This window comes from Etheostoma cragini, chromosome 4 (genome assembly GCF_013103735.1).
Source record: "Etheostoma cragini isolate CJK2018 chromosome 4, CSU_Ecrag_1.0, whole genome shotgun sequence".
NCBI classification, from domain to species: Eukaryota; Metazoa; Chordata; class Actinopteri; order Perciformes; family Percidae; genus Etheostoma; species Etheostoma cragini.
Genome location: NC_048410.1, coordinates 21713358 through 21727400, shown reverse-complemented (window position 1 = coordinate 21727400; position 14043 = coordinate 21713358).

The following is a 14043-nucleotide window of genomic DNA, read 5'->3' as shown; positions in this document are numbered from 1 at the left end:
TGTCACACCATGGTGTTTTTAATTTCAGTGCCGATTCAAAATACTATAATGAAGATTTACATCACATAAAAGTACTAGTACTGAAAGCATGAATAAGGACTACTGTTAGTTCAGTTCTGTGTATTAACATACACTATATTTTAGGGATTTCACAGGTAAGTCACAGAGAAAGTGCATATGTACAGTGAGGAAAAAGATTATTTGAACACCCTGCTATTTTGCAAGTTCTCCCACTTAGAAATCATGAGGGGGTCTGAAATTGTCATCGTAGGTGCATGTCCACTGTGAGAGACATAACCTAGAAAAATAAATCCAGAAATCACAATGTATGATTTTTTAAATATTTATTTGTATGATACAGCTGCAAATAAGTATTTGAACACCTGTCTATCAGCTAGAATTCTGACCCTCAGAGACCTGTTAGTCTGCCTTCAAAATGTCCACCTCCACTCCATTTATTATCCTAAATTAGATGCACCTGTTTAAGGTCGTTAGCTGCATAAAGACACCTGTCCACCCCATAAAACCAGTAAGAACCCAACTACTAACATGGCCAAGACCAAAGAGCTGTCCAAAGACACTAGAGACAAAATTGTACACCTCCACAAGGCTGGAAAGGGCTACGGGGAAATTGCCAAGCAGCTTGGTGAAAAAAAGTCCACTGTTGGAGCAATCATTAGAAAATGGAAGAAGGTAAACAGGACTGTCAACCTCCCTCGGACTGGGGCTCCATGCAAGATCTCACCTCGTGGGGTCTCAATGATCCTAAGAAAGGTGAGAAATCAGCCCAGAACTACACGGGAGGAGCTGGTCAATGACCTGAAAAGAGCTGGGACCACCGTTTCCAAGGTTACTGTTGGTAATACACTAATGGTTCAAAATCATGCATGGTACGGAAAGTTCCCCTGCTTAAACCAGCACATGTCAAGGCCCGTCTTAAGTTTGCCAACGACCACTTGGATGATCCAGAGGAGTCATGGGAGAAAGTCATGTGGTCAGATGAGACCAAAATAGAACTTTTTGGTCATAATTCCACTAACCGTGTTTGGAGGAAGAAGAATGATGAGTACCATCCCAAGAACACCATCCCTACTGTGAAGCATGGGGGGGGGGGGGGTAGCATCATGCTTTGGGGGTGTTTTTCTGCACATGGGACAGGGCGACTGCACTGTATTAACACTAGAACTGCCATGACGGTCATTTTGACCGTTTTGAAATTTATATATGTAATAACTTTGCTGGATAAAAAAATACAATCCTGTTTGTTCCTGACTTTTCCTAAAAGGCTCTAAATTTTAATTTAAAATAGTTTTTATAAACATTACACACTAGGCAAAGAAAATAAAATCACTTTTACCTATTTGGGCCATACACGGTCATATTGACCGCTCGGATTTTCGCGGTATTGTTTTAATCTTTCGCGCGGTTGAAGATGCATATTGGTTGCTTAGTTACTATCAGCGTCTCTGCCAAAGAAACGTCATAAGCGGTATTGAGTAACTAGTGTGGGCATTACCGATGGGCCGAAGGTAAAGCCAGAGTCGGTAACGCTAGCTACCACCGTGAATACGGCGTGGATGGACTCCGTTCTGAAGAGCCGCCGGGCGCTCGCTCTGTGGAAGGAGCGGTACACGGAGCTAGATGGCCGGTGGCTGCCAACGTGTTTATACAGCTTTATATATCCTCAAACTGTCTGGAATTGCACACATCCTCTCCAAGGAGTGCCCCAGCAGTGACATTGTCCGGAGGAAGTTCAGGCAGCAACTAGCAGGAGCTGGGACACGAGTTTAGAGAGGAGAAAAGGGAGCGGAGCACGGTCCGAGCATCGCTGCGCACGACGGCAGACACCAACACGGAGGCAGTGACAGGTTATGTTAGGTGATAATGGTTCAAAGAAGATACTTTTAGGTGTTTTTTGCATATTATAGCCTACGTTATGTTGAATGAATTTACATACCATATTTTTCAGATGTGAATGAAATAATTACGTTTTACTATGCCGATATGAATAATTGAAACACCTGGGCAACTCAAGTGTATAATTAAACTCGTTAAATTGTACATTTTGGTGTTATTTTGTTTTTCTAAAGGTATCCTAACACAATACCTGCATTAATATTGCAATTAGGTATTTATCAAGACAGATTATAGAGTTTGGAATCTGGCGGTCAAAATGACCGCTCACGGCAGTTCTAGTATGGAATCCCGGAACTTCTAGTATTAAGGAGAGGATGACCGGGCCATGTATTGCGTGATTTTGGGGAACAACCTCCTTAGCATTGAAGATGGGTCGGTCAGGGTCTTCCAACATGACAATGACCGGAAGCACACAGCAAGGAGAACCAAGGAGGGGCTCTGTAAGAAACATATCAAGGTTCTGACGGGGCCTAATCAGTCTCCAGACCTAAACCCAATAGAGAATCTTTGGAGTGAGCTCAAACTCTGTGTTTCTCAGCAACAGCCCAGAAAAGATCTGTGTGTGGAGGAGTGGGCCAAAATCCCTTCTGCAGTGTGCAAACCTGGTGAAATACTACAGGAAATGTTTGACCTCTGGAATTGCAAACAAAGGCTACTGTACCAAATATTAACAGTGAATTTCTCAGGTGTTCAAATACTTATTTGCAACTGTATCATACAATTAAATAGTTAAAAAATCATACATTGTTGATTTTTTTTGTTTTTAGATTATGTCTTTTACAGTGGACATGCACCTGCAAAGACAATTTCAGACACTTCTAGGATTTCTAAGTGGGAGAACTTGCAAAACAGCAGGGCGTTCAAATAATTATTTTCCTCACTGTATTTTCTTTATTTTCTAAGTATGGCTATGTCAGAGTGCAGAAATGTGGACAGAGGACAGGAAATCTCTGCTCAGTGAAGCATGCTGCAAAAAATCTCAGTTATTTGCCAGAGGGAGAACAACATTATGACTGTTAACCTCTATTTTAATTACCACAGTGCCATGGTTGGCATTGATAAGCCTTTGTGTTGATGAACAAGTTGAACAAGCCAAATTGATACATCATACTGTATTGAATAAGACTTAAAACTAGCAATTGAGGCATAAAACTGTTAGGTAGAGCTGAGGTAATAAATCAAGAGAGAAGTAGGGTCATTACCCCATAGACTTCTATAGAAACTGACTTATTTTTTAAGCCTGCTGCAAATAAGATAGAATACAAGTTTAAGGCATTTCCACATTGGCTTCCTATTTCATGTCCAAAAGTTGCCATTTGGATAGAATAAATTAAAGTGAAGATCTCACAACTCCCCAACCACAATAGGGAACACCGCTTCTTGTTGTATTGGTCCTGTATGTTGGCATTGAGATGCAGATTTGTTGAATATGAAGAGGAAGTAGAGCAAGAGAAACTGCTTTAAAAAGTATGCCATAAGAAATTGTTTACCAACTAGATAAACCTTTTACAACTATCCAAGACATGTCCTTAGAACTGAGAATGAAAAATATATACACAATTTTCCAATAGCCACAACAGAACAATAAACAAACAAGAAAAAGGGTAAGAACAGACAGAAAAGTTGGACAGAACTAGTGCTGTAAAAGCGTAAACATGTTTTGTATTAAAAGAAAATCTGTTCTAATTCAGCTTTACTGCTGACACAATGCTCTCTTTTCCTCTTTATCAGGGGGTCTTCCAACAAAAAGAAGGAAAAAAACAAGGACACGTTGTTGGCACTAAACTTAGAGCATTTACTGTATTTCTCCCATCCAAGTATCTGGACACGAAGAGAGAGAAAAAAATCCCTGTTAAGAGACACAGGCCAGTGTTTCAATCAATGTGTCCTTAGCAGAGGGGGAAGGTTTGATGACATACACAAAATGTTGGAAGGGTCACCTGATCCTCTGTGTGTGTGTGTGTGTGTGTGTGTGTGTGTGTGTGTGTGTGTGTGTGTGTGTGTCTCTCTAGCCCTTGTGACAAAGTGTCCCACTTCATGTATATTTGATTTCAAGGGACAATCTTTGAACTGATGGGTTCTGGACATGTAATGAAAGAGAAATTGTGCCCTTTTGATTTTCACTGTCAGGCTTATATTATTTGTGTACTGGTTACTGTGATGGGCTCAACTCAAAGACATTCATGTCATGAAAAGGCATTTGTAAAAGAGAAAATGAGTTTGTAAAATTATCAAAAACTCAGATGAATTTCTGGTGTTATGGCCTTGTAAGTCACATGAGACATCCTAGCAGAGGTCCAGTCTGGCTCATGCATTTGGTTACCACTTGAAAAGGTTTTATCATAGCTTATAAAGCATCCATCCATCCAGTTTTGTCCACTTATCCGGGTTGGAGACATAATCCCTCCACCAAGTCCTGGGTCTTGCCTGAGGCCTTCTCCCAGCTGGATGTGCCTGGAAAACCTCCCTAGGGAGGCGCTCAGGGGGTATCCTTACCAGATGCAAAAGGAGCAGCCGGTTAGGTAGATTGAGAGCTTTGCCTTCTGGCTCAGCTCTCTTTTTTGCTGCTATAAATTGAATGTAATATCACACCCGCTGCACTACCAATCTCCCGCTCCATTGTCCCTTCATGTGTGAACAAGACCCCAAGGTATTTGAACTCCTTCACTTGGGGTAAGGACTTAATCCCTACCTGGAGTAGGCACTCCCTCGGTTTCCTGCTGAAAACCATTGCCTCAGATTAGAGGTGTTGATCCTCATCCCAGCTGCTTGACAGGTTGCGGAAAGTCGCAGGCCAATGATTCCATCAAGAACACATCATCTGCAAAAAGCCGTGCTGAAGTCCCCAGCCCACCAAACTGCAACCCCTCCACATCCTGACTACGCCTCGACATCCTGTCCATAAATATTACGCATAACATTTGTGACAAAGCGCAGCCCTGGCAGGGGCCATCCCTCACCTGAAATGAGTCTGACTTACTGCCAAGAACCCCAACACAGCTCTCGCTTTGGTCATACAGAGATTGGATGGCCCTAGGAAGGGACCCCTCTCCTCATACTCCTGCGGCATCTCCCACAGTATCTCCCAGGAAACCCGGTCATACGCCTTCTCCAGAGCCACAGAGCACAGAGCTACCGGTCTACAACACTTGTAGACCGGTAGGGCATACTCCCAGGCTCCATCCAAGATCCTTGCAAGAGTGTAGATCTGAACAGTTGTCGAAGTTTGACTATTGTTCGAACCCTCCACCTTAAAGTAGATTTTACCAGGGAGCCTGAGAAGTGTAATACCCCTGCAATTGGCACAGACCAACTGGTCCCCCTATTTGAACAAGGGAAATCACCACCACCACTATCTGCCACTCCTTAGGCACTGTCCCAAACTTCTATGCAATCTTGAAGAGGTGAGCCATCCAAGACAGCCCCTCCACACACAGAGCTTTTAGCATTTATGGACAGATCTCATCAATCCCCCGGGCTTTGCCACTATGGAGTTGTTTGACTACCTCAGCGACTTCCACCAGGGAAATTGACAACAAACCCCCATCATGCTCCAGCTCTGCCACTTATTTAGTTGGATATAGGAGTTCCTCAAAGTGCTCTTTCAAGCGCCCTGTTACCTCATCAGTTGAGGTCAACAGCGTCCCAATCCTTTCTGTACACAGCTTGCATGGTTCCCCGGTTTCCCCCCTCCTGAGACTTGAAAGTCTGTCAGGGGCCTACTCCAGACATTCCGCCTTTAACCACACTACCCGAAATTATCCATGACTAGCACAGAAGTCCAACAATGAACAACCACTCAGATTTAGATCTGGGAGGCCGTTACTTCCAAATCACGCCTCTTCATGTGTCTCCATCCGTATGGCAGCGCACCCATCCCCAACGGTTCCTCCCACAGGTGATGGGCCCATGGGATGGAGAGGGAGGTTCCACGTTGCTTTTTCGGGCTGTGCAAAACACCACCATGTGCTCGCTGACAAGCCCTCTATCTGGGCCTGGCTTCAGACGGGGGCCCAAGGCTTCCTCCGGCCAGGATAACTTCAAGTCTTCCTTGATGACTCGTAGGGGTTTATGAACCATTCTTTTTCTAAATAACTCATCTAAAACCACTTTGCCATGGGTGACCCTACCAAGAGTACCAAGCTCCAGACAACACAGCCCTCAGGTTTATTGGGACACACAAACTTCTCCACCACGATAGGGTGATGGTTCCTAGGGGAATTGTTTATAAAAGCATTTTGCAGTTTATAAAATGTTTCTTATCTGGTTAAGCACATGGTTGAAAACGAATAAACATAAATCTAAAATATATAGATTAAAGCTGTAATACATTGATACAAAAAAATGTATATTGTTGTCCCAGGTGGAAATACATTTGTGTCAGTTCATATCAGGAAATCAGGGGTTACTCTCTAGAGAATTGGTGCTTAAGTTTAGAAAAAAAAACTGTATGTACCCATAAGAGGAAATGACACTGAATAAAAAAGGCAATATACAACAAGTATGTTAAACAAGGAAACCATTCCAACTGACTGAATGACATACATTGGCGTTCATGGATGTGACAGCAGACTCCTCTGTCAAACATGTTTTCCACTTATTCAGTAAATCACCCATCAGCAAAAAACTGAATCAATGCTGCAGGGCATCAGTGGTGGGCAGGGAGCCAACTTGGAGATAGTGCCTTGTAAAGAATGGCAGACTTGATCACAAACCCTTATTGTGGCAGAATGCCACTTTGACTGACGTACATCCTCTGACATTGAGATCACATTCATAATCACTAGCTACGTTTCCATCCACTTGGCAGTCGAATTACTCAAAAAACACATGCTAATAAAGCTGATGAAAGTGTATTTTCCATCCAATGGCTTTAAAGTGAATAAAAACCTGTGCGTAATGACGTCACATGCCGTTTTTTGCGATCAAATTGGTATATCGAATTACTTTTAGAGTTTTAGTGTTTCCATTCATTTTCGCAGTTATTCGCACAACATTGAAGCAAAGATTTGCCAACAAAGTTTTTCTAGACAAAATGGATTGTGCCGTCTACATACAAATGAAGTTGTAATAGTGCTTATGTGCAAGCTGATAGCAACATATCAAGCTTTAATAAGAAAACAATGACGCCATCAACACATTGTTATGATGATGCAGATGCATTTGCCTTTTATTTTCCCTCAGGCACGCTTTTTTGAGACATGTCTCGCTGTTTGAGCGCCTTCCATTTACTCAGGAGGACGTCCCGCGCCTTTTCCTAACCTTTGTTGGCCATTTCCTTTGAGATTTCCTGATAAATTAAATTCAAAAAGTCTCGTTTCCTCATTCGTCGACTTACATCTCTCTTTGTTGACACCTGCCACGTGTGCCAACAGAGCGGAAATACTGGGCGAAAATTGACTAAAACGTCTCCGTTTTGTGGTGGGTTGCAACCATAAAATGACCTAAAAATTAATTGCAATTAATTATTTATACGGCAAATAACATTTCCATCAGTGTTTATTCCATAAGTCGTATATCGATAAAGAGAAAATCTGATGAGACCAAATATATTTCCTTTGAGTCGATATTCATGAAATTCCATCAAATTTTAACTTTTCCATAAGGCATTTTTCATTTGATATCAATTTGGATAAAAACGTGTGGATGGAAACATAGCTACTGTGATGAAGACACGTTTTACACATGTTTAAGCCTATATGCTACAAATTACACATTACCAACAATTGTTCAATGTTTTTTAAAGTAGTTTTTAAGACTGGCCAGGCCAGTTAATTGTTCATATTTTTAGAGTTTAAACTTTCTTGGGAAATATAAACCCTATTTTTTGGCCTATTTATTCATTTACATTATTGTAATAGTTGTTTGGAAATGTATCGGAAAGGCCTCTGATATCGTCTATAAGGCTGTGCCGTGTCTATGCACAATCTGACACCAAATGAAATACTTTTAAGTAGTTTATTGATGTTCTTTTTCTGATTGACTGTCAAACTAGATACAAAAATAAGGTTTTATGGCATTTATTCTCTGTATGTATTTGTTTGCATCTTACAAGGCTTTAACCTGAGCCAGGCCATGCAACAACAATGGCAATCATTTAACATCCATATAGGGTTAGCAGTTGAATAGTCAAAAAGACAATAACGGGTTAAGGGCGGTAGGTAATTAAGGTCATAAGAAAATTAGGAAAAGTAAAGAGACACTTCAACTGACTGAAACACCAAAAAGAAACACCAAAAGAAAGACGCCCAGGGTCCCTGCTAATCTGCGTAAACTTGCCTTAGGCATGGCGCAAGGACGCATGAGGACCGCAGATGTGGCCAGGGCAATACATTGCAATGTCCCGACTGTGAGACCCCACGTGTAACAACCCCTTCATAGGATTGGTAGATCCAAATGGTACCTGCGGGACAGGTACAGGATGGCAAAAAAAATGGCCAGTCTGGTGCAGTACATGAGGAGGAGATTCACTGCAGTAATTAATGTTCACACCCACACACACTTCAGGTATCAGAATAGGGATGGATAAAATGGTTTTGGAACATCTCTAATGACTAAATATGGTTGAAAACGTTGAAAAACCCTACTTGGTCCCATCTAAAACTTGAGTCGGCTGCTGAAAAGCAGCTCCTTCCTAGGTCTGAAAGTCAAACAGAAATGACAAGAAAGTACCAAACAATGATATAAATAAGATTACATGAATTTACTTTTTTGTTTCTTGTATGAAAACATATGCTTAACTGAAAATTAAGAAGGGTCTGAATGTATCAACATGTAGTGTATGTTTGAAGGCTCTGCAAGTACATATATTTAAAGCAGTAGGATATCAATTCAAAAGTATATGTTATGCTTCAGAAATTGCTCAGCTGTATGAGGCATTTGTAGACTGCTTGGAGTTAACGGGACTAAATTATCTGCCTTCTAAGTAAAATAGTGGCAGTAAGGAAGAGATATAAGAAACCAAATGTTAATATGCAATTGAAATTGTATGTACACAACAATAAATCAAGAGTTGACACTGATACTTTTTGCATTTATCCTTCAAAAGAGAAGTGCCTAACAGGTTTGTCAGTCCATTTTGAGTGAAGGATCCAAGAAGAAGGAAGTGAAGTCTTTTCCTGATGTGATAGTTTAAACCATTAGCACATCAGTCCTCACAGAGCAACACAACCTCCCACCAACACACATACACACTGAAGCCTTTGTAAACAAACTAACTAGAGAGAGAACATCCCTCAATAATCATTACACAGCTGTAAACACAGATGTGCTGAGAATCCTGTCATGTCATAGACACCGACGAGGCTGAACAGGAAGTACAGGAAGTTCTGAACATATTCAAGAGCTGGTGGAGACAATGAAAAGATATAAAGCCAAACGTTTTCAAAATAACCGTGGAGAACTACTACATTAGGTGCAGATATGGATTCAAATTACCATTGTTGGTTGAGAACAAGAAGCTTTCGTGATAGTGAAAACTCAGACAGACTCAAATGAAATAACAGAATGGTGGTGAAATATTTGGAATTCTTCTGTTCTAGAAGAAATTGAATCCAAAGCAGAAATGGTCCTTTCTGTTATAGACAACACAGCCATTGTCTTCCAGAGTTGGGGAGCCTTTTCCTGAAAGGCTATCTGCCTATTGGCCCCAGGCTGATCTGGGCTGTGGGGAGTTGAGGTCAGAGGGCACATGCTTAGCCGGGTTTTGGCTGGTGGGCTTAGCACCGATCCTTTAGATCTTTACTTAGGTCAGGTGCTCAATTTGTTTAAGATAAGCTCACAAAAGAGTTTCCTGAGACTGAGTTTAAGAATTATTGGTTGAACCAAAACCAGATTAAACAACCCGAGGTCAAGAGTCTAACACAGAGTCTGCTCACAAGCACACTGTTATTGCAACAGAGTTTGAACACATAATTAGTTCAAATTAATTCAAATGCAACCCATGTAGCCTATCCCGAAATACATTGTCTACAGACACACCAGAGTTCAATCCCATTTATTTTTCTGAAGAACGGGGTGAGAAGTATTTGCTGCCAGTTGTGAAATTGGCCGGGTCTCTTTTTCTTCTCTCAAAATTGTGATTTCAACAGTATTGATGTCATGACTACATGCAGCAGCAACAAGCATTCCTGAAATAACATTGTTGTTGGCAGTGGTGGAACGTAACTAAGTACATTTACTCAAGTACAAACCTGAAGTACTTGTACTTTTCTTTTAATGATACTTTTTACGTCTACTGTTACACTCCAGAGAGAAATACTATACTCTATACTCCGCTCATCTGACAGCTTTAGTTACTACTAACTTTACAAATTAAGATATTTGCACACGAAACATGTAGTTTATCAAATAAAATGTTTTATTATAAATACTGTTTGGATCATTTCCAGTTTCTAAGATGTGAGGATTTAACCCCATCCCTTGCATTGAGTACTTTAACTTTTAATACTTTAATGATACTTCCATACTTTTAACTTAAGTAACATTTCAATGCAGGACTTTTCCTTGTCACAGAGTATTTTACAGTGTGTTATTAGTAGTTTTACTGAAGCAACAAATCTGAATACTTCTTCCACCACTGGTTGTTGGCTCCAAAAAAAGTAAGGACCTGGAAAAGTATAAAAATGTATGTATGTATGTATGTATGTACTGTATGTCTGGAAATAACTAAGTTGTTTTGTATTTCAAGATAAAATAATGGTAAAAAAGGGTTATACAACATTCTTTCACCATAGCTCACCAGAAGAAGCATGAAGTCCAAACAAACTTTGTCTCCAGCTGAAATTAAAAATAAAGTATTTTTCAAGAGTTTAGCATTATGGCATTATAGCCTACCCTTACCGTGCTCGATTCAGACGAACAGGCGGAGATTGCATTTTAGGGTATAAGGCATGGCCTGTGGCACTTACATGAACCACAAGTTTTTTATTCCAACAGGTGATTACAGATGGAATATGAAATGTAATCCCTGTTCAAGCAATTGCTGGTATTATGAATATAAAAGTGCCAGCCTTATTTTGTTAAATTATTTATGGATTGTGAGGGTAATGAGTTAGGGAAACATTGATCACTGAGAATTTGCTTGAATCACCTCTTTTCAGAGTTCAACACACACAAGTTAATTTAGTTGTTTTATGTTTAATACAGTATGTTGTTCAATCCTAAGCAAAAGAATACAGTTCCATATAATCTGCTTATGTAAATATGGCCTCATCCCAAGTGTCTGCAAATGAGCATCCTATATAATATGTAATATGAATGTTGTTGATCAGGAATGCTGAAGCTGGCTGCGGAAGACGACCGGTGCTACATTGTGCTCTGCTACGTCTTTGTGGTAATCAAATCTGAATGTTTCATAGAATGAAGATTAAGCCCTCACTTCCTGCTCAGTTCCACGAAGTCAGCTGTCTGCTCAAACACTGGGTCTGAGTTGATGTGGCTGATGAAGGCCAGATGTGGATCACCACTGAGCACACGCTTTCTTTCTTCAGAGTAATTGAGAGTTACAGTGTTGCTTTACAAACAGACAAACTGATCCGTGGTCCACCATTAACAATATCGTTCATGTCACTGGCAGTTCACACTGTATTTAGCAACACCTTGTTGTTCTGGAAGGAATGTTTTAATTTAATAAATAATAAAACAAGTCTGTATTTTTTTTTTCCATTTCTGGTTTTGATTTCTTTACTTTTCATTAAAAAAAATGCTCAACTCACAATGAAACTTACTTTAAAGATTGGATCTTTAATATGGATACTTACTTTTGGCTCCCTATTTGGCAGCAGCTGTTCTGTTATGCATTTCCATTTTAAAATCACACAAGATATTTTTGTACCAGGAAAAAATATATATATTGTTGTAAAATCCTCATTTTCTCACCATGTGCATTTCATAGTCCCTACAATTTTTTATTACAATTTTACTATCAGAATCAGGGTTGAAGGAAGAAAAAGATCACTTCCTTTTTGCCAGACATCCTGCAGTATCTTCCCATAAAGGCTACCTTAAACATGAGCCATAAACGTAGACATCAAATGGATCTAAATCCTTTTTATTTCTAAGGTCATAATGGTCTTCCTGTCATCTACTGTGCACACATTGAATTGCTTATCCCCCTAAAAGACAGACTGCATCCCATTATATAAGAACAGATGTGGATGCTTAAATTGCATTGATTATAAGATAAAGCAATAATGTACAGTTTATCCCATCCTGACCTTCCACCAACAGCAGAGTTACTGGAATGAGAAAGGCTCAGAAAGAAAGAAATGCCAACACAGTTTCCCAAGGTCGACAACTGGCTGCATCCTGCTGCCAAATTAAAATTTCAAAAACATTTTGTGGTTACATAAGTTGCTACAACACCAGAAACAAACAATAAAATACCCTTCTTGTATATTCTTTCCCTCGAGCAACCAGTCTGATTAAATTAAGCAAATAAAAGTCTGTGAACTACAAATTCACATCTGAACCCTGGAAACATTCATCAAATGCTACTTTCCAATAACAACCATGTGTGACTTATGTTTCCTCCTCCATTACGTTTATTCACAGCCATGTTTCCTCCGCCGTTACGGTTATTCCCAGCCATGTCTAAAGATGTCCACAATCTGTGATAAACAGCAGAGGAGGTCTGGTCTGAGTGACTAAATGTGGCTCTTGCAAATGAGTTTTACAGGAGATCAGTGGGAGAGCCAGGTTTCAAATCCCTGATGCCCTGCAGTGCCAGAGCAGGAAGAAGCCACTGATGTAACCTGCCTCTCATGGATGTCTGGTCATTCAGATTCCCTAAAGACGAGTCTAACTAACTGTAATGTTCGTAAATCACAAATTGGGTCTAATCCATTCTGTAGCGTAGCGCTGCTTCTACTAGCTAAAACGTTATCAGAGAACCAGAAGGCAGTTTTTCAAAACATGGCCATGACCACTCTAAATGCCATGAAGAGTTTAGAGCAATAATCAAAGCCATAGTGTAATCCTTGTGTAATATGGTAAGCAGATTTTGCCTCCATATGTTCTTGTTAGGATCCAGATGTGCGAGGCTGATAGTGACATAAATACGAACACACTGAAGCCCTTATTTTAAAAACAGAAAAAAAAAACCATCCTCTAATTTATGAGGAGTGGGTGGGAGAAGAAAGAGCAAGGACACACTGATCATACAAACCCTCTCACAGCCACATATGTACTTTTTCAACACCTGGATTAGTTTATGCTGTCTCACCTCTAAGATCAAATCTCTTGAAACATAGGACCATTTACTCACACATTCTCTCCGTGCTTCAAACACCAATACACTCTGTAACTCTATCCTGTGTAATAGTTGGTGTCGACAATTACGTCGGTTTAAAAAAGAGAATTTCACCAATTTAACATCTGGGGGAATACAAACACCTGCAATTACTTGGAGGAGATATGTAAATGAATGAGATCAGGTTTTGCATCTTTTTATGTGGATAGAAAAGAAATATCTATTCCATCATCAGAGTTCAGAAGTTCACCGGTACGGACCACAATATCAGCCAAATCTCATTTGTAATGCAAAAAATCCTAAAGGAAAGGTTCTGATTGGTTATTAATTGTTCAAAGAAGTGATCTCATAAACATCTGTCTTTGTAAAACATCTGCTGTTGCTACTGACAAGAAAGCCAAATCAAGCTCAACACTTGAGATGACAGTACTTTTGGGAAATTTTATTAATGTGTTGCATTTCTGGAATATGGCTCTTCTGTAAGTAAATAACCTGATAAAGGGCATTTGTGAAGCTTCCGAATAATATAGTAAGTTACACTAGAAATGCTTAATTCTGTTTAGTTCAGTTCTAAGTATGTTTTAATTGGACAGAAAAATCAAACTAAGCGGTAAGATACAACTACATGAAATCTGGAAAAGAATATATGTATTGTCAAATGAATTCACAAACAGACCTGCTCCAAACCACACAACCACATACGTCCTTTGTTCATACCTCTAATAAGACCCATTCAATGGCATTGATGCTCAGTATACGTAGTAAAATAATAGGGTACCAGTTTGTTACAAGCAATGGAAAAGAACAGTGAAGAAAGATGCCACTATGTACAGTATATATATATATATATATATATATATATATATATATATATT